Genomic DNA, 24630 nt, shown 5'->3' with positions numbered 1-24630 from the left:
TGAAGATGGCCTCGGCCAGAAGCACAGGGCCTAGCGTGATATGAGTGGCCTGAGCAAGAGCCACAGGCCCTGGTGTGGTGTAAGTGGTCTCAGCCAGCAGCCACAGGCCCTGGTGTGGTGTAGGTGGCCTCAGCCAGCAGCCACAGGCCCTGGTGTGGTGTAAGTGGCCTCAGCCAGTGCCACAGGCCCTGGTGTGGTGTAAGTGGCCTGAGCAAGAGCCACAGACCCTGGTGTGGTGTAATTGGCCTCAATAGCAACTAAGGCCCTGGTGTGGTGTAGGTGGCCTCAGCCAGCAGCCACAGGCCCTGATGTGGTGTAAGTGGCCCCAGCCGGTCACTCAGGCCCTGGTGTGGTGTAGGTGGCATCAGCTAGCAGCACAAGACATTGGAAAAGAGCCAAAAGCAATGTCGTTAATGTGCCCTCATTAATGGGCAGCTGCTTTTGGTCTTTTAATACACCCCTTCTCTGGATCAAAAGCGGTTCAATGACATGAAAATGAAAGGCTTACAGCACCAGGTATTCCAAGGCAGTCTCCCATCCGAGTACTAACCAAGCCCAGCCCTGCTTAGCTTCCGAGATCAGACGAGGTCGGGGGTGCTCAGGGTGGTATGGCCGTAAGCTGCTGGCCCCAGCACAATGTCTCAATTTATGGATTCAAGTGATTAGGTGGCAAGTACCTGAAGTTACGAAGACAATCCTATAACCATACCTGCATGTTTGCATAATACCCTAACCCAAAGGCTTAGTTTGGCATTTATCCAACAGCACAGGCCCTGGATTGTTGAAGATGGCCTCAGGAACCAGCACAGGGCCTGGTGTGTTGTACATGGCCACAGCTAGCAGCAGAGGGCCAGGTTTGGTGAAGATGGCCTCGGCCAGAAGCGCAGGGCCTGGTGTGATGTGAGTGGCCTGAGCAAGAGCCACAGACCCTGGTGTGGTGTAATTGGCCTCAATAGCAACTAAGGCCCTGGTGTGGTGTAACTGGCCTCAGCCAGCAGCCACAGGCCCTGGTGTGGTGTAAGTGGCCTCAGCCAGAGCCACAGGCCCTGATGTGGTGTAAGTGGCCCCAGCCGGTCACTCAGGCCCTGGATTGTTGAAGATGGCCTCAGGAACCAGCACAGGGCCTGGTGTGGTGTAAGTGGCCTGAGCAAGAGCCACAGGCCCTGGTGTGGTGTAAGTGGCCTGAGCAAGAGCCACAGGCCCTGGTGTGGTGTAAGTGGCCTGAGCAAGAGCCACAGGCCCTGGTGTGGTGTAAGTGGTCTCAGCCAGCAGCCACAGGCCCTGGTGTGGTGTAGGTGGCCTCAGCCAGCAGCCACAGGCCCTTGTGTGGTGTAAGTGGCCTCAGCCAGCAGCCACAGGCCCTGGTGTGGTGTAAGTGGCCTCAGCCAGTGTCACAGGCCCTGGTGTGGTGTAATTGGCCTGAGCAAGAGCCACAGACCCTGGTGTGGTGTAATTGGCCTCAATAGCAAATAAGGCCCTGGTGTGGTGTAAGTGGCCTGAGCAAGAGCCACAGGGCCTGGTTTGGTGAAGATGGCCTCGGCCAGAAGCGCAGGGCCTGGTGTGATGTGAGTGGCCTGAGCAAGAGCCACAGGCCCTGGTGTGGTGTAAGTGGCCTCAGCCAGCAGCCACAGGCCCTGGTGTGGTGTACGTGGCCTCAGCCAGCAGCCACAGGCCCTGGTGTGGTGTAAGTGGCCTGAGCAAGAGCCACAGGCCCTGGTTTGGTGTAAGTGGCCTCAGCCAGCAGCCACAGGCCCTGGTGTGTTGTAAGTGGCCTCAGCCAGCAGCCACAGGCCCTGGTGTGGTGTAAGTGGCCTGAGCAAGAGCCACAGGCCCTGGTTTGGTGTAAGTGGCCTCAGCCAGCAGCCACAGGCCCTGGTGTGTTGTAAGTGGCCTCAGCCAGCAGCCACAGGCCCTGGTGTGGTCTAAGTGGCCTCAGCCAGTGCCACAGGCCCTGGTGTGGTGTAAGTGGCCTGAGCAAGAGCCACAGGCCCTGGTGTGGTGTAAGTGGCCTGAGCAAGTGCCACAGGCCCTGGTGTGGTGTAAGTGGCCTAAGCCAGAGCCACAGGCCCTGGTGTGGTGTAAGTGGCCTCAATAGCAAATAAGGCCCTGGTGTGGTGTAAGTGGCCTGAGCAAGAGCCACAGGGCCTGGTTTGGTGAAGATGGCCTCAGCCAGAAGCGCAGGGCCTGGTGTGATGTGAGTGGCCTGAGCAAGAGCCACAGGCCCTGGTGTGGTGTAAGTGGCCTCAGCCAGCAGCCACAGGCCCTGGTGTGGTGTAAGTCGCCTCAGCCAGAAGCCACAGGCACTGGTGTGGTGTAAGTGGCCTCAGCCAGCAGCAAAAGGGCCCTGGTGTGGTGTAAGTCGCCTCAGTCAGCAGCCACAGGCCCTGGTGTGGTGTAGGTGGCCTCAGCCAGCAGCCACAGGTCCTGGTGTGGTGTAAGTGGCCTCAGCCAGCAGCCACAGGCCCTGGTGTGGTGTAAGTGGCCTCAGCCAACAGCCACAGGCCCTGATGTGGTGTAAGTGGCCTCAGCCAGTGCCACAGGCCCTGGTGTGGTGTAAGTGGCCTGAGCAAGAGCCACAGACCCTGGTGTGGTGTAATTGGCCTCAATAGCAACTAATGCCCTGGTGTGGTGTAGGTGGCCTCAGCCAGCAGCCACAGGCCCTGGTGCGGTGTAAGTGGCCTCAGCCAGCAGCCACAGGCCCTGGTGTGGTGTAAGTGGCCTCAGCCAGTGCCACAGGCCCTGGTGTGGTGTAAGTGGCCTGAGCAAGAGCCACAGACCCTGGTGTGGTGTAATTGGCCTCAATAGCAACTAAGGCCCTGGTGTGGTGTAGGTGGCCTCAGCCAGAGCCACAGGCCCTGATGTGGTGTAAGTGGCCCCAGCCGGTCACTCAGGCCCTGGTGTGGTGTAAGTGGCCTGAGCAAGAGCCACAGACCCTGGTGTGGTGTAATTGGCCTCAATAGCAACTAAGGCCCTGGTGTGGTGTAGGTGGCCTCAGCCAGAGCCACAGGCCCTGGTGTGGTGTAAGTGGCCTCAGCCAGTGCCACAGGCCCTGGTGTGGTGTAAGTGGCCTGAGCAAGAGCCACAGACCCTGGTGTGGTGTAATTGGCCTCAATAGCAACTAAGGCCCTGGTGTGGTGTAGGTGGCCTCAGCCAGCAGCCACAGGCCCTGGTGTGGTGTAAGTGGCCTCAGCCAGCAGCCACAGGCCCTGATGTGGTGTAAGTGGCCCCAGCCGGTCACTCAGGCCCTGGTGTGGTGTAGGTGGCATCAGCTAGCAGCACAAGACATTGGAAAACAGCCAAAAGCAATGTCGTTAATGTGCCCTCATTAATGGGGAGCTGCTTTTGGTCTTTTAATACACCCCTTCTCTGGATCAAAAGCGGTTCAATGACATGAAAATCAAAGGCTTACAGCACCAGGTATTCCCAGGCAGTCTCCCATCCAAGTACTAACCAAGCCCAGCCCTGCTTAGCTTCCGAGATCAGACGAGGTCGGGCGTGCTCAGGGTGGTATGGCCGTAAGCTGCTGGCCCCAGCACAATGTCTCAATTTATGGATTCAAGTGATTAGGTGGCAAGTACCTGAAGTTACGAAGACAATCCTATAACCATACCTGCATGTTTGCATAATACCCTAACCCAAAAGCTCAGTTTGGCATTTATCCAACAGCACAGGCCCTGGATTGTTGAAGATGGCCACAGCAAGCAGCACAGGGCCTGGTTTGGTGAAGATGGCCTCGGCCAGAAGCGCAGGGCCTGGTGTGATGTGAGTGGCCTGAGCAAGAGCCACAGGCCCTGGTGTGGTGTAAGTGGCCTCAGCCAGCAGCCACAGGCCCTGGTGTGGTGTAAGTCGCCTCAGCCAGAAGCCACAGGCACTGGTGTGGTGTAAGTGGCCTCAGCCAGCAGCAAAAGGGCCCTGGTGTGGTGTAAGTCGCCTCAGTCAACAGCCACAGGCCCTGGTGTGGTGTAGGTGGCCTCAGCCAGCAGCCACAGGCCCTGGTGTGGTGTAAGTGGCCTCAGCCAGCAGCCACAGGCCCTGGTGTGGTGTAAGTGGCCTCAGCCAGCAGCCACAGGCCCTGGTGTGGTGTAAGTGGCCTCAGCCAGTGCCACAGGCCCTGGTGTGGTGTAAGTGGCCTGAGCAAGAGCCACAGACCCTGGTGTGGTGTAATTGGCCTCAATAGCAACTAATGCCCTGGTGTGGTGTAGGTGGCCTCAGCCAGCAGCCACAGGCCCTGGTGTGGTGTAAGTGGCCTCAGCCAGAGCCACAGGCCCTGATGTGGTGTAAGTGGCCCCAGCCGGTCACTCAGGCCCTTGTGTGGTGTAGGTTGCATCAGCTAGCAGCACAAGACATTGGAAAAGAGCCAAAAGCAATGTCGTTAATGTGCCCTCATTAATGGGCAGATGCTTTTGGTCTTTTAATACACCCCTTCTCTGGATCAAAAGCGGTTCAATGACATGAAAGGCTTACAGCACCAGGTATTCCCAGGCAGTCTCCCATCCAAGTACTAACCAAGCCCAGCCCTGCTTAGCTTCCGAGATCAGACGAGGTCGGGCGTGCTCAGGGTGGTATGGCCGTAAGCTGCTGGCCCCAGCACAATGTCTCAATTTATGGATTCAAGTGATTAGGTGGCAAGTACCTGAAGTTACGAAGACAATCCTATAACCATACCTGCATGTTTGCATAATACCCTAACCCAAAGGCTCAGTTTGGCATTTATCCAACAGCACAGGCCCTGGATTGTTGAAGATGGCCTCTGGAACCAGCACAGGGCCTGGTGTGTTGTACATGGCCACAGCAAGCAGCACAGGGCCTGGTTTGGTGAAGATGGCCTCGGCCAGAAGCACAGGGCCTAGCGTGATATGAGTGGCCTGAGCAAGAGCCACAGGCCCTGGTGTGGTGTAAGTGGTCTCAGCCAGCAGCCACAGGCCCTGGTGTGGTGTAGGTGGCCTCAGCCAGCAGCCACAGGCCCTGGTGTGGTGTAAGTGGCCTCAGCCAGTGCCACAGGCCCTGGTGTGGTGTAAGTGGCCTGAGCAAGAGCCACAGACCCTGGTGTGGTGTAATTGGCCTCAATAGCAACTAAGGCCCTGGTGTGGTGTAGGTGGCCTCAGCCAGCAGCCACAGGCCCTGATGTGGTGTAAGTGGCCCCAGCCGGTCACTCAGGCCCTGGTGTGGTGTAGGTGGCATCAGCTAGCAGCACAAGACATTGGAAAAGAGCCAAAAGCAATGTCGTTAATGTGCCCTCATTAATGGGCAGCTGCTTTTGGTCTTTTAATACACCCCTTCTCTGGATCAAAAGCGGTTCAATGACATGAAAATGAAAGGCTTACAGCACCAGGTATTCCAAGGCAGTCTCCCATCCGAGTACTAACCAAGCCCAGCCCTGCTTAGCTTCCGAGATCAGACGAGGTCGGGCGTGCTCAGGGTGGTATGGCCGTAAGCTGCTGGCCCCAGCACAATGTCTCAATTTATGGATTCAAGTGATTAGGTGGCAAGTACCTGAAGTTACGAAGACAATCCTATAACCATACCTGCATGTTTGCATAATACCCTAACCCAAAGGCTTAGTTTGGCATTTATCCAACAGCACAGGCCCTGGATTGTTGAAGATGGCCTCAGGAACCAGCACAGGGCCTGGTGTGTTGTACATGGCCACAGCTAGCAGCAGAGGGCCAGGTTTGGTGAAGATGGCCTCGGCCAGAAGCGCAGGGCCTGGTGTGATGTGAGTGGCCTGAGCAAGAGCCACAGACCCTGGTGTGGTGTAATTGGCCTCAATAGCAACTAAGGCCCTGGTGTGGTGTAACTGGCCTCAGCCAGCAGCCACAGGCCCTGGTGTGGTGTAAGTGGCCTCAGCCAGAGCCACAGGCCCTGATGTGGTGTAAGTGGCCCCAGCCGGTCACTCAGGCCCTGGATTGTTGAAGATGGCCTCAGGAACCAGCACAGGGCCTGGTGTGGTGTAAGTGGCCTGAGCAAGAGCCACAGGCCCTGGTGTGGTGTAAGTGGCCTGAGCAAGAGCCACAGGCCCTGGTGTGGTGTAAGTGGCCTGAGCAAGAGCCACAGGCCCTGGTGTGGTGTAAGTGGTCTCAGCCAGCAGCCACAGGCCCTGGTGTGGTGTAGGTGGCCTCAGCCAGCAGCCACAGGCCCTTGTGTGGTGTAAGTGGCCTCAGCCAGCAGCCACAGGCCCTGGTGTGGTGTAAGTGGCCTCAGCCAGTGTCACAGGCCCTGGTGTGGTGTAATTGGCCTGAGCAAGAGCCACAGACCCTGGTGTGGTGTAATTGGCCTCAATAGCAAATAAGGCCCTGGTGTGGTGTAAGTGGCCTGAGCAAGAGCCACAGGGCCTGGTTTGGTGAAGATGGCCTCGGCCAGAAGCGCAGGGCCTGGTGTGATGTGAGTGGCCTGAGCAAGAGCCACAGGCCCTGGTGTGGTGTAAGTGGCCTCAGCCAGCAGCCACAGGCCCTGGTGTGGTGTACGTGGCCTCAGCCAGCAGCCACAGGCCCTGGTGTGGTGTAAGTGGCCTGAGCAAGAGCCACAGGCCCTGGTTTGGTGTAAGTGGCCTCAGCCAGCAGCCACAGGCCCTGGTGTGTTGTAAGTGGCCTCAGCCAGCAGCCACAGGCCCTGGTGTGGTGTAAGTGGCCTGAGCAAGAGCCACAGGCCCTGGTTTGGTGTAAGTGGCCTCAGCCAGCAGCCACAGGCCCTGGTGTGTTGTAAGTGGCCTCAGCCAGCAGCCACAGGCCCTGGTGTGGTCTAAGTGGCCTCAGCCAGTGCCACAGGCCCTGGTGTGGTGTAAGTGGCCTGAGCAAGAGCCACAGGCCCTGGTGTGGTGTAAGTGGCCTGAGCAAGTGCCACAGGCCCTGGTGTGGTGTAAGTGGCCTAAGCCAGAGCCACAGGCCCTGGTGTGGTGTAAGTGGCCTCAATAGCAAATAAGGCCCTGGTGTGGTGTAAGTGGCCTGAGCAAGAGCCACAGGGCCTGGTTTGGTGAAGATGGCCTCAGCCAGAAGCGCAGGGCCTGGTGTGATGTGAGTGGCCTGAGCAAGAGCCACAGGCCCTGGTGTGGTGTAAGTGGCCTCAGCCAGCAGCCACAGGCCCTGGTGTGGTGTAAGTCGCCTCAGCCAGAAGCCACAGGCACTGGTGTGGTGTAAGTGGCCTCAGCCAGCAGCAAAAGGGCCCTGGTGTGGTGTAAGTCGCCTCAGTCAGCAGCCACAGGCCCTGGTGTGGTGTAGGTGGCCTCAGCCAGCAGCCACAGGTCCTGGTGTGGTGTAAGTGGCCTCAGCCAGCAGCCACAGGCCCTGGTGTGGTGTAAGTGGCCTCAGCCAACAGCCACAGGCCCTGATGTGGTGTAAGTGGCCTCAGCCAGTGCCACAGGCCCTGGTGTGGTGTAAGTGGCCTGAGCAAGAGCCACAGACCCTGGTGTGGTGTAATTGGCCTCAATAGCAACTAATGCCCTGGTGTGGTGTAGGTGGCCTCAGCCAGCAGCCACAGGCCCTGGTGCGGTGTAAGTGGCCTCAGCCAGCAGCCACAGGCCCTGGTGTGGTGTAAGTGGCCTGAGCAAGAGCCACAGACCCTGGTGTGGTGTAATTGGCCTCAATAGCAACTAAGGCCCTGGTGTGGTGTAGGTGGCCTCAGCCAGCAGCCACAGGCCCTGGTGTGGTGTAAGTGGCCTCAGCCAGCAGCCACAGGCCCTGATGTGGTGTAAGTGGCCCCAGCCGGTCACTCAGGCCCTGGTGTGGTGTAGGTGGCATCAGCTAGCAGCACAAGACATTGGAAAACAGCCAAAAGCAATGTCGTTAATGTGCCCTCATTAATGGGGAGCTGCTTTTGGTCTTTTAATACACCCCTTCTCTGGATCAAAAGCGGTTCAATGACATGAAAATGAAAGGCTTACAGCACCAGGTATTCCCAGGCAGTCTCCCATCCAAGTACTAACCAAGCCCAGCCCTGCTTAGCTTCCGAGATCAGACGAGGTCGGGCGTGCTCAGGGTGGTATGGCCGTAAGCTGCTGGCCCCAGCACAATGTCTCAATTTATGGATTCAAGTGATTAGGTGGCAAGTACCTGAAGTTACGAAGACAATCCTATAACCATACCTGCATGTTTGCATAATACCCTAACCCAAAGGCTCAGTTTGGCATTTATCCAACAGCACAGGCCCTGGATTGTTGAAGATGGCCTCAAGAACCAGCACAGGACCTGGTGTGTTTTACATGGCCACAGCAAGCAGCACAGGGCCTGGTTTGGTGAAGATGGCCTCAGCAAGCAGCCACAGGCCCTGGTTTGGTGTAAGTGGCCTCAGCCAGCAGCCACAGGCCCTGGTGTGTTGTAAGTGGCCTCAGCCAGCAGCCACAGGCCCTGGTGTGGTGTAGGTGGCCTCAGCCAGCAGCCACAGGCCCTTGTGTGGTGTAAGTGGCCTCAGCCAGCAGCCACAGGCCCTGGTGTGGTGTAAGTGGCCTCAGCCAGTGCCACAGGCCCTGGTGTGGTGTAAGTGGCCTGAGCAAGAGCCACAGACCCTGGTGTGGTGTAATTGGCCTCAATAGCAACTAAGGCCCTGGTGTGGTGTAACTGGCCTCAGCCAGCAGCCACAGGCCCTGGTGTGGTGTAAGTGGCCTCAGCCAGAGCCACAGGCCCTGATGTGGTGTAAGTGGCCCCAGCCGGTCACTCAGGCCCTGGATTGTTGAAGATGGCCTCAGGAACCAGCACAGGGCCTGGTGTGTTGTACATGGCCACAGCAAGCAGCACAGGGCCTGGTTTGGTGAAGATGGCCTCGGCCAGAAGCGCAGGGCCTGGTGTGATGTGAGTGGCCTGAGCAAGAGCCACAGGCCCTGGTGTGGTGTAAGTGGCCTCAGCCAGCAGCCACAGGCCCTGGTGTGGTGTAAGTCGCCTCAGCCAGAAGCCACAGGCACTGGTGTGGTGTAAGTGGCCTCAGCCAGCAGCAAAAGGGCCCTGGTGTGGTGTAAGTCGCCTCAGTCAGCAGCCACAGGCCCTGGTGTGGTGTAGGTGGCCTCAGCCAGCAGCCACAGGCCCTGGTGTGGTGTACGTGGCCTCAGCCAGCAGCCACAGGCCCTGGTGTGGTGTAAGTGGCCTCAGCCAGCAGCCACAGGCCCTGGTGTGGTGTAAGTGGCCTCAGCCAGTGCCACAGGCCCTGGTGTGGTGTAAGTGGCCTGAGCAAGAGCCACAGACCCTGGTGTGGTGTAATTGGCCTCAATAGCAACTAATGCCCTGGTGTGGTGTAGGTGGCCTCAGCCAGCAGCCACAGGCCCTGGTGTGGTGTAAGTGGCCTCAGCCAGCAGCCACAGGCCCTGGTGTGGTGTAAGTGGCCTCAGCCAGAGCCACAGGCCCTGATGTGGTGTAAGTGGCCTGAGCAAGAGCCACAGGCCCTGGTGTGGTGTAAGTGGCCTGAGCAAGAGCCACAGGCCCTGGTGTGTTGTAAGTGGCCTCAGCCAGCAGCCACAGGCCCTGGTGTGGTGTAGGTGGCCTCAGCCAGAAGCCACAGGCCCTGGTGTGGTGTAAGTGGCCTGAGCAAGTGCCACAGGCCCTGGTGTGGTGTAATTGGCCTCAATAGCAACTAAGGCCCTGGTGTGGTGTAGGTGGCCTCAGCCAGCAGCCACAGGCCCTGGTGTGGTGTAAGTGGCCTCAGCCAGCAGCCACAGGCCCTGATGTGGTGTAAGTGGCCCCAGCCGGTCACTCAGGCCCTGGTGTGGTGTAGGTGGCATCAGCTAGCAGCACAAGACATTGGAAAACAGCCAAAAGCAATGTCGTTAATGTGCCCTCATTAATGGGGAGCTGCTTTTGGTCTTTTAATACACCCCTTCTCTGGATCAAAAGCGGTTCAATGACATGAAAATGAAAGGCTTACAGCACCAGGTATTCCCAGGCAGTCTCCCATCCAAGTACTAACCAAGCCCAGCCCTGCTTAGCTTACGAGATCAGACGAGGTCGGGCGTGCTCAGGGTGGTATGGCCGTAAGATGCTGGCCCCAGCACAATGTCTCAATTTATGGATTCAAGTGATTAGGTGGCAAGTACCTGAAGTTACGAAGACAATCCTATAACCATACCTGCATGTTTGCATAATACCCTAACCCAAAGGCTCAGTTTGGCATTTATCCAACAGCACAGGCCCTGGATTGTTGAAGATGGCCACAGCAAGCAGCACAGGGCCTGGTTTGGTGAAGATGGCCTCGGCCAGAAGCGCAGGGCCTGGTGTGATGTGAGTGGCCTGAGCAAGAGCCACAGGCCCTGGTGTGGTGTAAGTGGCCTCAGCCAGCAGCCACAGGCCCTGGTGTGGTGTAAGTCGCCTCAGCCAGAAGCCACAGGCACTGGTGTGGTGTAAGTGGCCTCAGCCAGCAGCAAAAGGGCCCTGGTGTGGTGTAAGTCGCCTCAGTCAACAGCCACAGGCCCTGGTGTGGTGTAGGTGGCCTCAGCCAGCAGCCACAGGCCCTGGTGTGGTGTAAGTGGCCTCAGCCAGCAGCCACAGGCCCTGGTGTGGTGTAAGTGGCCTCAGCCAGCAGCCACAGGCCCTGGTGTGGTGTAAGTGGCCTCAGCCAGTGCCACAGGCCCTGGTGTGGTGTAAGTGGCCTGAGCAAGAGCCACAGACCCTGGTGTGGTGTAATTGGCCTCAATAGCAACTAATGCCCTGGTGTGGTGTAGGTGGCCTCAGCCAGCAGCCACAGGCCCTGGTGTGGTGTAAGTGGCCTCAGCCAGAGCCACAGGCCCTGATGTGGTGTAAGTGGCCCCAGCCGGTCACTCAGGCCCTTGTGTGGTGTAGGTTGCATCAGCTAGCAGCACAAGACATTGGAAAAGAGCCAAAAGCAATGTCGTTAATGTGCCCTCATTAATGGGCAGATGCTTTTGGTCTTTTAATACACCCCTTCTCTGGATCAAAAGCGGTTCAATGACATGAAAATGAAAGGCTTACAGCACCAGGTATTCCCAGGCAGTCTCCCATCCAAGTACTAACCAAGCCCAGCCCTGCTTAGCTTCCGAGATCAGACGAGGTCGGGCGTGCTCAGGGTGGTATGGCCGTAAGCTGCTGGCCCCAGCACAATGTCTCAATTTATGGATTCAAGTGATTAGGTGGCAAGTACCTGAAGTTACGAAGACAATCCTATAACCATACCTGCATGTTTGCATAATACCCTAACCCAAAGGCTCAGTTTGGCATTTATCCAACAGCACAGGCCCTGGATTGTTGAAGATGGCCTCTGGAACCAGCACAGGGCCTGGTGTGTTGTACATGGCCACAGCAAGCAGCACAGGGCCTGGTTTGGTGAAGATGGCCTCGGCCAGAAGCACAGGGCCTAGCGTGATATGAGTGGCCTGAGCAAGAGCCACAGGCCCTGGTGTGGTGTAAGTGGTCTCAGCCAGCAGCCACAGGCCCTGGTGTGGTGTAGGTGGCCTCAGCCAGCAGCCACAGGCCCTGGTGTGGTGTAAGTGGCCTCAGCCAGTGCCACAGGCCCTGGTGTGGTGTAAGTGGCCTGAGCAAGAGCCACAGACCCTGGTGTGGTGTAATTGGCCTCAATAGCAACTAAGGCCCTGGTGTGGTGTAGGTGGCCTCAGCCAGCAGCCACAGGCCCTGATGTGGTGTAAGTGGCCCCAGCCGGTCACTCAGGCCCTGGTGTGGTGTAGGTGGCATCAGCTAGCAGCACAAGACATTGGAAAAGAGCCAAAAGCAATGTCGTTAATGTGCCCTCATTAATGGGCAGCTGCTTTTGGTCTTTTAATACACCCCTTCTCTGGATCAAAAGCGGTTCAATGACATGAAAATGAAAGGCTTACAGCACCAGGTATTCCAAGGCAGTCTCCCATCCGAGTACTAACCAAGCCCAGCCCTGCTTAGCTTCCGAGATCAGACGAGGTCGGGCGTGCTCAGGGTGGTATGGCCGTAAGCTGCTGGCCCCAGCACAATGTCTCAATTTATGGATTCAAGTGATTAGGTGGCAAGTACCTGAAGTTACGAAGACAATCCTATAACCATACCTGCATGTTTGCATAATACCCTAACCCAAAGGCTTAGTTTGGCATTTATCCAACAGCACAGGCCCTGGATTGTTGAAGATGGCCTCAGGAACCAGCACAGGGCCTGGTGTGTTGTACATGGCCACAGCTAGCAGCAGAGGGCCAGGTTTGGTGAAGATGGCCTCGGCCAGAAGCGCAGGGCCTGGTGTGATGTGAGTGGCCTGAGCAAGAGCCACAGACCCTGGTGTGGTGTAATTGGCCTCAATAGCAACTAAGGCCCTGGTGTGGTGTAACTGGCCTCAGCCAGCAGCCACAGGCCCTGGTGTGGTGTAAGTGGCCTCAGCCAGAGCCACAGGCCCTGATGTGGTGTAAGTGGCCCCAGCCGGTCACTCAGGCCCTGGATTGTTGAAGATGGCCTCAGGAACCAGCACAGGGCCTGGTGTGGTGTAAGTGGCCTGAGCAAGAGCCACAGGCCCTGGTGTGGTGTAAGTGGCCTGAGCAAGAGCCACAGGCCCTGGTGTGGTGTAAGTGGCCTGAGCAAGAGCCACAGGCCCTGGTGTGGTGTAAGTGGTCTCAGCCAGCAGCCACAGGCCCTGGTGTGGTGTAGGTGGCCTCAGCCAGCAGCCACAGGCCCTTGTGTGGTGTAAGTGGCCTCAGCCAGCAGCCACAGGCCCTGGTGTGGTGTAAGTGGCCTCAGCCAGTGTCACAGGCCCTGGTGTGGTGTAATTGGCCTGAGCAAGAGCCACAGACCCTGGTGTGGTGTAATTGGCCTCAATAGCAAATAAGGCCCTGGTGTGGTGTAAGTGGCCTGAGCAAGAGCCACAGGGCCTGGTTTGGTGAAGATGGCCTCGGCCAGAAGCGCAGGGCCTGGTGTGATGTGAGTGGCCTGAGCAAGAGCCACAGGCCCTGGTGTGGTGTAAGTGGCCTCAGCCAGCAGCCACAGGCCCTGGTGTGGTGTACGTGGCCTCAGCCAGCAGCCACAGGCCCTGGTGTGGTGTAAGTGGCCTGAGCAAGAGCCACAGGCCCTGGTTTGGTGTAAGTGGCCTCAGCCAGCAGCCACAGGCCCTGGTGTGTTGTAAGTGGCCTCAGCCAGCAGCCACAGGCCCTGGTGTGGTGTAAGTGGCCTGAGCAAGAGCCACAGGCCCTGGTTTGGTGTAAGTGGCCTCAGCCAGCAGCCACAGGCCCTGGTGTGTTGTAAGTGGCCTCAGCCAGCAGCCACAGGCCCTGGTGTGGTCTAAGTGGCCTCAGCCAGTGCCACAGGCCCTGGTGTGGTGTAAGTGGCCTGAGCAAGAGCCACAGGCCCTGGTGTGGTGTAAGTGGCCTGAGCAAGTGCCACAGGCCCTGGTGTGGTGTAAGTGGCCTAAGCCAGAGCCACAGGCCCTGGTGTGGTGTAAGTGGCCTCAATAGCAAATAAGGCCCTGGTGTGGTGTAAGTGGCCTGAGCAAGAGCCACAGGGCCTGGTTTGGTGAAGATGGCCTCAGCCAGAAGCGCAGGGCCTGGTGTGATGTGAGTGGCCTGAGCAAGAGCCACAGGCCCTGGTGTGGTGTAAGTGGCCTCAGCCAGCAGCCACAGGCCCTGGTGTGGTGTAAGTCGCCTCAGCCAGAAGCCACAGGCACTGGTGTGGTGTAAGTGGCCTCAGCCAGCAGCAAAAGGGCCCTGGTGTGGTGTAAGTCGCCTCAGTCAGCAGCCACAGGCCCTGGTGTGGTGTAGGTGGCCTCAGCCAGCAGCCACAGGTCCTGGTGTGGTGTAAGTGGCCTCAGCCAGCAGCCACAGGCCCTGGTGTGGTGTAAGTGGCCTCAGCCAACAGCCACAGGCCCTGATGTGGTGTAAGTGGCCTCAGCCAGTGCCACAGGCCCTGGTGTGGTGTAAGTGGCCTGAGCAAGAGCCACAGACCCTGGTGTGGTGTAATTGGCCTCAATAGCAACTAATGCCCTGGTGTGGTGTAGGTGGCCTCAGCCAGCAGCCACAGGCCCTGGTGCGGTGTAAGTGGCCTCAGCCAGCAGCCACAGGCCCTGGTGTGGTGTAAGTGGCCTCAGCCAGTGCCACAGGCCCTGGTGTGGTGTAAGTGGCCTGAGCAAGAGCCACAGACCCTGGTGTGGTGTAATTGGCCTCAATAGCAACTAAGGCCCTGGTGTGGTGTAGGTGGCCTCAGCCAGAGCCACAGGCCCTGATGTGGTGTAAGTGGCCCCAGCCGGTCACTCAGGCCCTGGTGTGGTGTAAGTGGCCTGAGCAAGAGCCACAGACCCTGGTGTGGTGTAATTGGCCTCAATAGCAACTAAGGCCCTGGTGTGGTGTAGGTGGCCTCAGCCAGAGCCACAGGCCCTGGTGTGGTGTAAGTGGCCTCAGCCAGTGCCACAGGCCCTGGTGTGGTGTAAGTGGCCTGAGCAAGAGCCACAGACCCTGGTGTGGTGTAATTGGCCTCAATAGCAACTAAGGCCCTGGTGTGGTGTAGGTGGCCTCAGCCAGCAGCCACAGGCCCTGGTGTGGTGTAAGTGGCCTCAGCCAGCAGCCACAGGCCCTGATGTGGTGTAAGTGGCCCCAGCCGGTCACTCAGGCCCTGGTGTGGTGTAGGTGGCATCAGCTAGCAGCACAAGACATTGGAAAACAGCCAAAAGCAATGTCGTTAATGTGCCCTCATTAATGGGGAGCTGCTTTTGGTCTTTTAATACACCCCTTCTCTGGATCAAAAGCGGTTCAATGACATGAAAATGAAAGGCTTACAGCACCAGGTATTCCCAGGCAGTCTCCCATCCAAGTACTAACCAAGCCCAGCCCTGCTTAGCTTCCGAGATCAGACGAGGTCGGGCGTGCTCAGGGTGGTATGGCCGTAAGCTGCTGGCCCCAGCACAATGTCTCAATTTATGGATTCAAGTGATTAGGTGGCAAGTACCTGAAGTTACGAAGACAATCCTATAACCATACCTGCATGTTTGCATAATACCCTAACCCAAAGGCTCAGTTTGGCATTTATCCAACAGCACAGGCCCTGGATTGTTGAAGATGGCCTCAAGAACCAGCACAGGACCTGGTGTGTTTTACATGGCCACAGCAAGCAGCACAGGGCCTGGTTTGGTGAAGATGGCCTCAGCAAGCAGCCACAGGCCCTGGTTTGGTGTAAGTGGCCTCAGCCAGCAGCCACAGGCCCTGGTGTGTTGTAAGTGGCCTCAGCCAGCAGCCACAGGCCCTGGTGTGGTGTAGGTGGCCTCAGCCAGCAGCCACAGGCCCTTGTGTGGTGTAAGTGGCCTCAGCCAGCAGCCACAGGCCCTGGTGTGGTGTAAGTGGCCTCAGCCAGTGCCACAGGCCCTGGTGTGGTGTAAGTGGCCTGAGCAAGAGCCACAGACCCTGGTGTGGTGTAATTGGCCTCAATAGCAACTAAGGCCCTGGTGTGGTGTAACTGGCCTCAGCCAGCAGCCACAGGCCCTGGTGTGGTGTAAGTGGCCTCAGCCAGAGCCACAGGCCCTGATGTGGTGTAAGTGGCCCCAGCCGGTCACTCAGGCCCTGGATTGTTGAAGATGGCCTCAGGAACCAGCACAGGGCCTGGTGTGTTGTACATGGCCACAGCAAGCAGCACAGGGCCTGGTTTGGTGAAGATGGCCTCGGCCAGAAGCGCAGGGCCTGGTGTGATGTGAGTGGCCTGAGCAAGAGCCACAGGCCCTGGTGTGGTGTAAGTGGCCTCAGCCAGCAGCCACAGGCCCTGGTGTGGTGTAAGTCGCCTCAGCCAGAAGCCACAGGCACTGGTGTGGTGTAAGTGGCCTCAGCCAGCAGCAAAAGGGCCCTGGTGTGGTGTAAGTCGCCTCAGCCAGCAGCCACAGGCCCTGGTGTGGTGTAGGTGGCCTCAGCCAGCAGCCACAGGCTCTGGTGTGGTGTAACTGGCCTCAGCCAGCAGCCACAGGCCCTGGTGTGGTGTAAGTGGCCTCAGCCAGAGCCACAGGCCCTGATGTGGTGTAAGTGGCCCCAGCCGGTCACTCAGGCCCTGGTGTGGTGTAGGTGGCATCAGCTAGCAGCACAAGACATTGGAAAAGAGCCAAAAGCAGTGTTGTTAATGTGCCCTCATTAATGGGCAGATGCTTTTGGTCTTTTAATACACCCCTTCTCTGGATCAAAAGCGGTTCAATGACATGAAAAGGAAAGGCTTACAGCACCAGGTATTCCCAGGCAGTCTCCCATCCAAGTACTAACCAAGCCCAGCCCTGCTTAGCTTCCGAGATCAGACGAGGTCGGGCGTGCTCAGGGTGGTATGGCCGTAAGCTGCTGGCCCCAGCACGTCTCAATTTATGGATTCAAGTGATTAGGTGGCAAGTACCTGAAGTTACGAAGACAATCCTATAACCATACCTGCATGTTTGCATAATACCCTAACCCAAAGGCTCAGTTTGGCATTTATCCAACAGCACAGGCCCTGGATTGTTGAAGATGGCCTCAGGAACCAGCACAGGGCCTGGTGTGTTGTACATGGCCACAGCAAGCAGCACAGGGCCTGGTTTGGTGAAGATGGCCTCGGCCAGAAGCGCAGGGCCTGGTGTGATGTGAGTGGCCTGAGCAAGAGCCACAGGCCCTGGTGTGGTGTAAGTGGCCTCAGCCAGCAGCCACAGGCCCTGGTGTGGTGTAAGTCGCCTCAGCCAGAAGCCACAGGCACTGGTGTGGTGTAAGTGGCCTCAGCCAGCAGCAAAAGGGCCCTGGTGTGGTGTAAGTCGCCTCAGTCAGCAGCCACAGGCCCTGGTGTGGTGTAGGTGGCCTCAGCCAGCAGCCACAGGCCCTGGTGTGGTGTACGTGGCCTCAGCCAGCAGCCACAGGCCCTGGTGTGGTGTAAGTGGCCTCAGCCAGCAGCCACAGGCCCTGGTGTGGTGTAAGTGGCCTCAGCCAGTGCCACAGGCCCTGGTGTGGTGTAAGTGGCCTGAGCAAGAGCCACAGACCCTGGTGTGGTGTAATTGGCCTCAATAGCAACTAATGCCCTGGTGTGGTGTAGGTGGCCTCAGCCAGCAGCCACAGGCCCTGGTGTGGTGTAAGTGGCCTCAGCCAGCAGCCACAGGCCCTGGTGTGGTGTAAGTGGCCTCAGCCAGAGCCACAGGCCCTGATGTGGTGTAAGTGGCCTGAGCAAGAGCCACAGGCCCTGGTGTGGTGTAAGTGGCCTGAGCAAGAGCCACAGGCCCTGGTGTGTTGTAAGTGGCCTCAGCCAGCAGCCACAGGCCCTGGTGTGGTGTAGGTGGCCTCAGCCAGAAGCCACAGGCCCTGGTGTGGTGTAAGTGGCCTGAGCAAGTGCCACAGGCCCTGGTGTGGTGTAATTGGCCTCAATAGCAACTAAGGCCCTGGTGTGGTGTAGGTGGCCTCAGCCAGCAGCCACAGGCCCTGGTGTGGTGTAAGTGGCCTCAGCCAGCAGCCACAGGCCCTGATGTGGTGTAAGTGGCCCCAGCCGGTCACTCAGGCCCTGGTGTGGTGTAGGTGGCATCAGCTAGCAGCACAAGACATTGGAAAACAGCCAAAAGCAATGTCGTTAATGTGCCCTCATTAATGGGGAGCTGCTTTTGGTCTTTTAATACACCCCTTCTCTGGATCAAAAGCGGTTCAATGACATGAAAATGAAAGGCTTACAGCACCAGGTATTCCCAGGCAGTCTCCCATCCAAGTACTAACCAAGCCCAGCCCTGCTTAGCTTACGAGATCAGACGAGGTCGGGCGTGCTCAGGGTGGTATGGCCGTAAGATGCTGGCCCCAGCACAATGTCTCAATTTATGGATTCAAGTGATTAGGTGGCAAGTACCTGAAGTTACGAAGACAATCCTATAACCATACCTGCATGTTTGCATAATACCCTAACCCAAAGGCTCAGTTTGGCATTTATCCAACAGCACAGGCCCTGGATTGTTGAAGATGGCCACAGCAAGCAGCACAGGGCCTGGTTTGGTGAAGATGGCCTCGGCCAGAAGCGCAGGGCCTGGTGTGATGTGAGTGGCCTGAGCAAGAGCCACAGGCCCTGGTGTGGTGTAAGTGGCCTCAGCCAGCAGCCACAGGCCCTGGTGTGGTGTAAGTCGCCTCAGCCAGAAGCCACAGGCACTGGTGTGGTGTAAGTGGCCTCAGCCAGCAGCAAAAGGGCCCTGGTGTGGTGTAAGTCGCCTCAGTCAACAGCCACAGGCCCTGGTGTGGTGTAGGTGGCCTCAGCCAGCAGCCACAGGCCCTGGTGTGGTGTAAGTGGCCTCAGCCAGCAGCCACAGGCCCTGGTGTGGTGTAAGTGGCCTCAGCCAGCAGCCACAGGCCCTGGTGTGGTGTAAGTGGCCTCAGCCAGTGCCACAGGCCCTGGTGTGGTGTAAGTGGCCTGAGCAAGAGCCACAGACCCTGGTGTGGTGTAATTGGCCTCAATAGCAACTAATGCCCTGGTGTGGTGTAGGTGGCCTCAGCCAGCAGCCACAGGCCCTGGTGTGGTGTAAGTGGCCTCAGCCAGCAGCCACAGGCCCTGGTGTGGTGTAAGTGGCCTCAGCCAGAGCCACAGGCCCTGATGTGGTGTAAGTGGCCCCAGCCGGTCACTCAGGCCCTTGTGTGGTGTAGGTTGCATCAGCTAGCAGCACAAGACATTGGAAAAGAGCCAAAAGCAATGTCGTTAATGTGCCCTCATTAATGGGCAGATGCTTTTGGTCTTTTAATACACCCCTTCTCTGGATCAAAAGCGGTTCAATGACATGAAAATGAAAGGCTTACAGCACCAGGTATTCCCAGGCAGTCTCCCATCCAAGTACTAACCAAGCCCAGCCCTGCTTAGCTTCCGAGATCAGACGAGGTCGGGCGTGCTCAGGGTGGTATGGCCGTAAGCTGCTGGCCCCAGCACAATGTCTCAATTTATGGATTCAAGTGATTAGGTGGCAAGTACCTGAAGTTACGAAGACAATCCTATAACCATACCTGCATGTTTGCATAATACCCTAACCCAAAGGCTCAGTTTGGCATTTATCCAACAGCACAGGCCCTGGATTGTTGAAGATGGCCTCAAGAACCAGCACAGGACCTGGTGTGTTTTACATGGCCACAGCAAGCAGCACAGGGCCTGGTTTGGTGAAGATGGCCTCAGCAAGCAGCCACAGGCCCTGGTTTGGTGTAAGTGGCCTCAGCCAGCAGCCACAGGCCCTGGTGTGTTGTAAGTGGCCTCAGCCAGCAGCCACAGGCCCTGGTGTGGTGTAGGTGGCCTCAGCCAGCAGCCACAGGCCCTTGTGTGGTGTAAGTGGCCTCAGCCAGCAGCCACAGGCCCTGGTGTGGTGTAAGTGGCCTCAGCCAGTGCCATAGGCCCTGGTGTGGTGTAAGTGGCCTGAGCAAGAGCCACAGACCCTGGTGTGGTGTAATTGGCCTCAATAGCAACTAAGGCCCTGGTGTGGTGTAGGTGGCCTCAGCCAGCAGCCACAGGCCCTGGTGTGGTGTAAGTGGCCTCAGCCAGAGCCACAGGCCCTGATGTGGTGTAAGTGGCCCCAGCCGGTCACTCAGGCCCTGGTGTGGTGTAGGTGGCATCAGCTAGCAGCACAAGACATTGGAAAAGAGCCAAAAGCAATGTCGTTAATGTGCCCTCATTAATGGGCAGCTGCTTTTGGTCTTTTAATACACCCCTTCTCTGGATCAAAAGCGGTTCAATGACATGAAAATGAAAGGCTTACAGCACCAGGTATTCCAAGGCAGTCTCCCATCCGAGTACTAACCAAGCCCAGCCCTGCTTAGCTTCCGAGATCAGACGAGGTCGGGCGTGCTCAGGGTGGTATGGCCGTAAGCTGCTGGCCCCAGCACAATGTCTCAATTTATGGATTCAAGTGATTAGGTGGCAAGTACCTGAAGTTACGAAGACAATCCTATAACCATACCTGCATGTTTGCATAATACCCTAACCCAAAGGCTTAGTTTGGCATTTATCCAACAGCACAGGCCCTGGATTGTTGAAGATGGCCTCAGGAACCAGCACAGGGCCTGGTGTGTTGTACATGGCCACAGCTAGCAGCAGAGGGCCAGGTTTGGTGAAGATGGCCTCGGCCAGAAGCGCAGGGCCTGGTGTGATGTGAGTGGCCTGAGCAAGAGCCACAGACCCTGGTGTGGTGTAATTGGCCTCAATAGCAACTAAGGCCCTGGTGTGGTGTAACTGGCCTCAGCCAGCAGCCACAGGCCCTGGTGTGGTGTAAGTGGCCTCAGCCAGAGCCACAGGCCCTGATGTGGTGTAAGTGGCCCCAGCCGGTCACTCAGGCCCTGGATTGTTGAAGATGGCCTCAGGAACCAGCACAGGGCCTGGTGTGGTGTAAGTGGCCTGAGCAAGAGCCACAGGCCCTGGTGTGGTGTAAGTGGCCTGAGCAAGAGCCACAGGCCCTGGTGTGGTGTAAGTGGCCTGAGCAAGAGCCACAGGCCCTGGTGTGGTGTAAGTGGTCTCAGCCAGCAGCCACAGGCCCTGGTGTGGTGTAGGTGGCCTCAGCCAGCAGCCACAGGCCCTTGTGTGGTGTAAGTGGCCTCAGCCAGCAGCCACAGGCCCTGGTGTGGTGTAAGTGGCCTCAGCCAGTGCCACAGGCCCTGGTGTGGTGTAAGTGGCCTGAGCAAGAGCCACAGACCCTGGTGTGGTGTAATTGGCCTCAATAGCAAATAAGGCCCTGGTGTGGTGTAAGTGGCCTGAGCAAGAGCCACAGGGCCTGGTTTGGTGAAGATGGCCTCGGCCAGAAGCGCAGGGCCTGGTGTGATGTGAGTGGCCTGAGCAAGAGCCACAGGCCCTGGTGTGGTGTAAGTGGCCTCAGCCAGCAGCCACAGGCCCTGGTGTGGTGTAGGTGGCCTCAGCCAGCAGCCACAGGCCCTTGTGTGGTGTAAGTGGCCTCAGCCAGCAGCCACAGGCCCTGGTGTGGTGTAGGTGGCCTCAGCCAGCAGCCACAGGCCCTGGTGTGGTGTAAGTGGCCTCAGCCAGTGTCACAGGCCCTGGTGTGGTGTAAGTGGCCTGAGCAAGAGCCACAGACCCTGGTGTGGTGTAATTGGCCTCAATAGCAACTAAGGCCCTGGTGTGGTGTAGGTTGCCTCAGCCAGCAGCCATAGGCCCTGGTGTGGTGTAAGTGGCCTCAGCCAGAGCCACAGGCCCTGATGTGGTGTAAGTGGCCCCAGCCGGTCACTCAGGCCCTGGTGTGGTGTAGGTGGCATCAGCTAGCAGCCACAGGCCCTTGTGTGGTGTAAGTGGCCTCAGCCAGCAGCCACAGGCCCTGGTGTGGTGTAGGTGGCCTCAGCCAGCAGCCACAGGCCCTGGTGTGGTGTAAGTGGCCTGAGCAAGAGCCACAGGCCCTGGTTTGGTGTAAGTGGCCTCAGCCAGCAGCCACAGGCCCTGGTGTGTTGTAAGTGGCCTCAGCCAGCAGCCACAGGCCCTGGTGTGGTGTAAGTGGCCTGAGCAAGAGCCACAGGCCCTGGTTTGGTGTAAGTGGCCTCAGCCAGCAGCCACAGGCCCTGGTGTGTTGTAAGTGGCCTCAGCCAGCAGCCACAGGCCCTGGTGTGGTCTAAGTGGCCTCAGCCAGTGCCACAGGCCCTGGTGTGGTGTAAGTGGCCTGAGCAAGAGCCACAGGCCCTGGTGTGGTGTAAGTGGCCTGAGCAAGTGCCACAGGCCCTGGTGTGGTGTAAGTGGCCTAAGCCAGAGCCACAGGCCCTGGTGTGGTGTAAGTGGCCTCAATAGCAAATAAGGCCCTGGTGTGGTGTAAGTGGCCTGAGCAAGAGCCACAGGGCCTGGTTTGGTGAAGATGGCCTCAGCCAGAAGCGCAGGGCCTGGTGTGATGTGAGTGGCCTGAGCAAGAGCCACAGGCCCTGGTGTGGTGTAAGTGGCCTCAGCCAGCAGCCACAGGCCCTGGTGTGGTGTAAGTGGCCTCAGCCAGAAGCCACAGGCACTGGTGTGGTGTAAGTGGCCTCAGCCAGCAGCCACAGGCACTGGTGTGGTGTAAGTGGCCCCAGCCGGTCACTCAGGCCCTGGTGTGGTGTAGGTGGCATCAGCTAGCAGCACAAGACATTGGAAAAGAGCCAAAAGCAGTGTTGTTAATGTGCCCTCATTAATGGGCAGATGCTTTTGGTCTTTTAATACACCCCTTCTCTGTTTCAAAAGCGGTTCAATGACATGAAAAGGAAAGGCTTACAGCACTAGGTATTCCCAGGCAGTCTCCCATCCAAGTACTAACCAAGCCCAGCCCTGCTTAGCTTCCGAGATCAGACGAGGTCGGGCGTGCTCAGGGTGGTATGGCCGTAAGCTGCTGGCCCCAGCACAATGTCTCAATTTATGGATTCAAGTGATTAGGTGGCAAGTACCTGAAGTTACAAAGACAATCCTATAACCATACCTGCATGTTTGCATAATACCCTAACCCAAAGGCTCAGTTTGGCATTTATCCAACAGCACAGGCCCTGGATTGTTGAAGATGGCCTCAGGAACCAGCACAGGGCCTGGTGTGTTGTACATGGCCACAGCAAGCAGCACAGGGCCTGGTTTGGTGAAGATGGCCTCGGCCAGAAGCGCAGGGCCTGGTGTGATGTGAGTGGCCTGAGCAAGAGCCACAGGCCCTGGTGTGGTGTAAGTGGCCTCAGCCAGCAGCCACAGGCCCTGGTGTGGTGTAAGTCGCCTCAGCCAGAAGCCACAGGCACTGGTGTGGTGTAAGTGGCCTCAGCCAGCAGCAAAAGGGCCCTGGTGTGGTGTAAGTCGCCTCAGTCAGCAGCCACAGGCCCTGGTGTGGTGTAGGTGGCCTCAGCCAGCAGCCACAGGTCCTGGTGTGGTGTAAGTGGCCTCAGCCAGCAGCCACAGGCCCTGGTGTGGTGTAAGTGGCCTCAGCCAGCAGCCACAGGCCCTGATGTGGTGTAAGTGGCCTCAGCCAGTGCCACAGGCCCTGGTGTGGTGTAAGTGGCCTGAGCAAGAGCCACAGACCCTGGTGTGGTGTAATTGGCCTCAATAGCAACTAATGCCCTGGTGTGGTGTAGGTGGCCTCAGCCAGCAGCCACAGGCCCTGGTGTGGTGTAAGTGGCCTCAGCCAGCAGCCACAGGCCCTGGTGTGGTGTAAGTGGCCCCAGCCGGTCACTCAGGCCCTTGTGTGGTGTAGGTTGCATCAGCTAGCAGCACAAGACATTGGAAAAGAGCCAAAAGCAATGTCGTTAATAAGCCCTCATTAATGGGGAGCTGCTTTTGGTCTTTTAATACACCCCTTCTCTGGATCAAAAGCGGTTCAATGACATGAAAATCAAAGGCTTACAGCACCAGGTATTCCCAGGCAGTCTCCCATCCAAGTACTAACCAAGCCCAGCCCTGCTTAGCTTCCGAGATCAGACGAGGTCGGGCGTGCTCAGGGTGGTATGGCCGTAAGCTGCTGGCCCCAGCACAATGTCTCAATTTATGGATTCAAGTGATTAGGTGGCAAGTACCTGAAGTTACGAAGACAATCCTATAACCATACCTGCATGTTTGCATAATACCCTAACCCAAAGGCTCAGTTTGGCATTTATCCAACAGCACAGGCCCTGGATTGTTGAAGATGGCCTCAAGAACCAGCACAGGACCTGGTGTGTTTTACATGGCCACAGCAAGCAGCACAGGGCCTGGTTTGGTGAAGATGGCCTCAGCAAGCAGCCACAGGCCCTGGTTTGGTGTAAGTGGCCTCAGCCAGCAGCCACAGGCCCTGGTGTGTTGTAAGTGGCCTCAGCCAGCAGCCACAGGCCCTGGTGTGGTCTAAGTGGCCTCAGCCAGTGCCACAGGCCCTGGTGTGGTGTAAGTGGCCTGAGCAAGAGCCACAGGCCCTGGTGTGGTGTAAGTGGCCTCAGCCAGCAGCCACAGGCCCTGGTGTGTTGTACATGGCCACAGCAAGCAGCACAGGGCCTGGTTTGGTGAAGATGGCCTCGGCCAGAAGCACAGGGCCTGGTGTGATATGAGTGGCCTGAGCAAGAGCCACAGGCCCTGGTGTGTTGTAAGTGGCCTCAGCCAGCAGCCACAGGCCCTGGTGTGGTGTAGGTGGCCTCAGCCAGCAGCCACAGGCCCTTGTGTGGTGTAAGTGGCCTCAGCCAGCAGCCACAGGCCCTGGTGTGGTGTAAGTGGCCTCAGCCAGTGCCACAGGCCCTGGTGTGGTGTAAGTGGCCTGAGCAAGAGCCACAGACCCTGGTGTGGTGTAATTGGCCTCAATAGCAACTAAGGCCCTGGTGTGGTGTAGGTGGCCTCAGCCAGCAGCCACAGGCCCTGGTGTGGTGTAAGTGGCCTCAGCCAGAGCCACAGGCCCTGATGTGGTGTAAGTGGCCCCAGCCGGTCACTCAGGCCCTGGTGTGGTGTAGGTGGCATCAGCTAGCAGCACAAGACATTGGAAAAGAGCCAAAAGCAATGTCGTTAATGTGCCCTCATTAATGGGCAGCTGCTTTTGGTCTTTTAATACACCCCTTCTCTGGATCAAAAGCGGTTCAATGACATGAAAATGAAAGGCTTACAGCACCAGGTATTCCAAGGCAGTCTCCCATCCGAGTACTAACCAAGCCCAGCCCTGCTTAGCTTCCGAGATCAGACGAGGTCGGGCGTGCTCAGGGTGGTATGGCCGTAAGCTGCTGGCCCCAGCACAATGTCTCAATTTATGGATTCAAGTGATTAGGTGGCAAGTACCTGACGTTACGAAGACAATCCTATAACCATACCTGCATGTTTGCATAATACCCTAACCCAAAGGCTTAGTTTGGCATTTATCCAACAGCACAGGCCC

General features: G+C 57.7%; 9 non-coding genes and 7 pseudogenes across 9 annotated transcripts; all 16 read right to left on the bottom strand.

Annotated features, from left to right (window-relative positions):
* Positions 1-501: 501 nt before the first annotated feature.
* LOC146637170 (5S ribosomal RNA) lies at positions 502-620 on the bottom strand (annotated as a pseudogene).
* Positions 621-3402: 2782 nt separating this feature from the next.
* Positions 3403-3521, bottom strand: LOC146637169 (5S ribosomal RNA). Its single transcript, XR_014905779.1, has one exon. It is a non-coding gene; the product is annotated as a 5S ribosomal RNA (ribosomal RNA).
* Positions 3522-4457: 936 nt separating this feature from the next.
* On the bottom strand, positions 4458-4576 carry LOC146637168 (5S ribosomal RNA). Its single transcript, XR_014905778.1, has one exon. It is a non-coding gene; the product is annotated as a 5S ribosomal RNA (ribosomal RNA).
* Positions 4577-5317: 741 nt separating this feature from the next.
* Positions 5318-5436, bottom strand: LOC146637167 (5S ribosomal RNA; annotated as a pseudogene).
* Positions 5437-7869: 2433 nt separating this feature from the next.
* On the bottom strand, positions 7870-7988 carry LOC146637166 (5S ribosomal RNA). Its single transcript, XR_014905777.1, has one exon. It is a non-coding gene; the product is annotated as a 5S ribosomal RNA (ribosomal RNA).
* A 1848-nt stretch (positions 7989-9836) lies between these two features.
* On the bottom strand, positions 9837-9955 carry LOC146637165 (5S ribosomal RNA; annotated as a pseudogene).
* A 942-nt stretch (positions 9956-10897) lies between these two features.
* LOC146637164 (5S ribosomal RNA) lies at positions 10898-11016 on the bottom strand. Its single transcript, XR_014905776.1, has one exon. It is a non-coding gene; the product is annotated as a 5S ribosomal RNA (ribosomal RNA).
* Positions 11017-11757: 741 nt separating this feature from the next.
* Positions 11758-11876, bottom strand: LOC146637163 (5S ribosomal RNA; annotated as a pseudogene).
* Positions 11877-14658: 2782 nt separating this feature from the next.
* Positions 14659-14777, bottom strand: LOC146637162 (5S ribosomal RNA). Its single transcript, XR_014905775.1, has one exon. It is a non-coding gene; the product is annotated as a 5S ribosomal RNA (ribosomal RNA).
* Positions 14778-16074: 1297 nt separating this feature from the next.
* Positions 16075-16193, bottom strand: LOC146637161 (5S ribosomal RNA). The gene has a single exon (XR_014905774.1). It is a non-coding gene; the product is annotated as a 5S ribosomal RNA (ribosomal RNA).
* Positions 16194-17526: 1333 nt separating this feature from the next.
* On the bottom strand, positions 17527-17645 carry LOC146637160 (5S ribosomal RNA; annotated as a pseudogene).
* A 982-nt stretch (positions 17646-18627) lies between these two features.
* LOC146637159 (5S ribosomal RNA) lies at positions 18628-18746 on the bottom strand. The gene has a single exon (XR_014905773.1). It is a non-coding gene; the product is annotated as a 5S ribosomal RNA (ribosomal RNA).
* An 822-nt stretch (positions 18747-19568) lies between these two features.
* LOC146637158 (5S ribosomal RNA) lies at positions 19569-19687 on the bottom strand (annotated as a pseudogene).
* A 2353-nt stretch (positions 19688-22040) lies between these two features.
* Positions 22041-22159, bottom strand: LOC146637157 (5S ribosomal RNA). The gene has a single exon (XR_014905948.1). It is a non-coding gene; the product is annotated as a 5S ribosomal RNA (ribosomal RNA).
* Positions 22160-23141: 982 nt separating this feature from the next.
* On the bottom strand, positions 23142-23260 carry LOC146637156 (5S ribosomal RNA). The gene has a single exon (XR_014905772.1). It is a non-coding gene; the product is annotated as a 5S ribosomal RNA (ribosomal RNA).
* Positions 23261-24357: 1097 nt separating this feature from the next.
* Positions 24358-24476, bottom strand: LOC146637155 (5S ribosomal RNA; annotated as a pseudogene).
* Between the last annotated feature and the right edge of the window lie 154 nt (positions 24477-24630).

Source organism: Diplotaxodon limnothrissa, linkage group LG3 (assembly GCF_057381915.1).
Source record: "Diplotaxodon limnothrissa isolate DT_005_m linkage group LG3, D_limnothrissa_male_GT1.1, whole genome shotgun sequence".
Classification (NCBI taxonomy): Eukaryota; Metazoa; Chordata; class Actinopteri; order Cichliformes; family Cichlidae; genus Diplotaxodon; species Diplotaxodon limnothrissa.
Note: the sequence above shows the minus strand (reverse complement) of the source record. Positions and strands in the feature narration are given on the sequence as shown.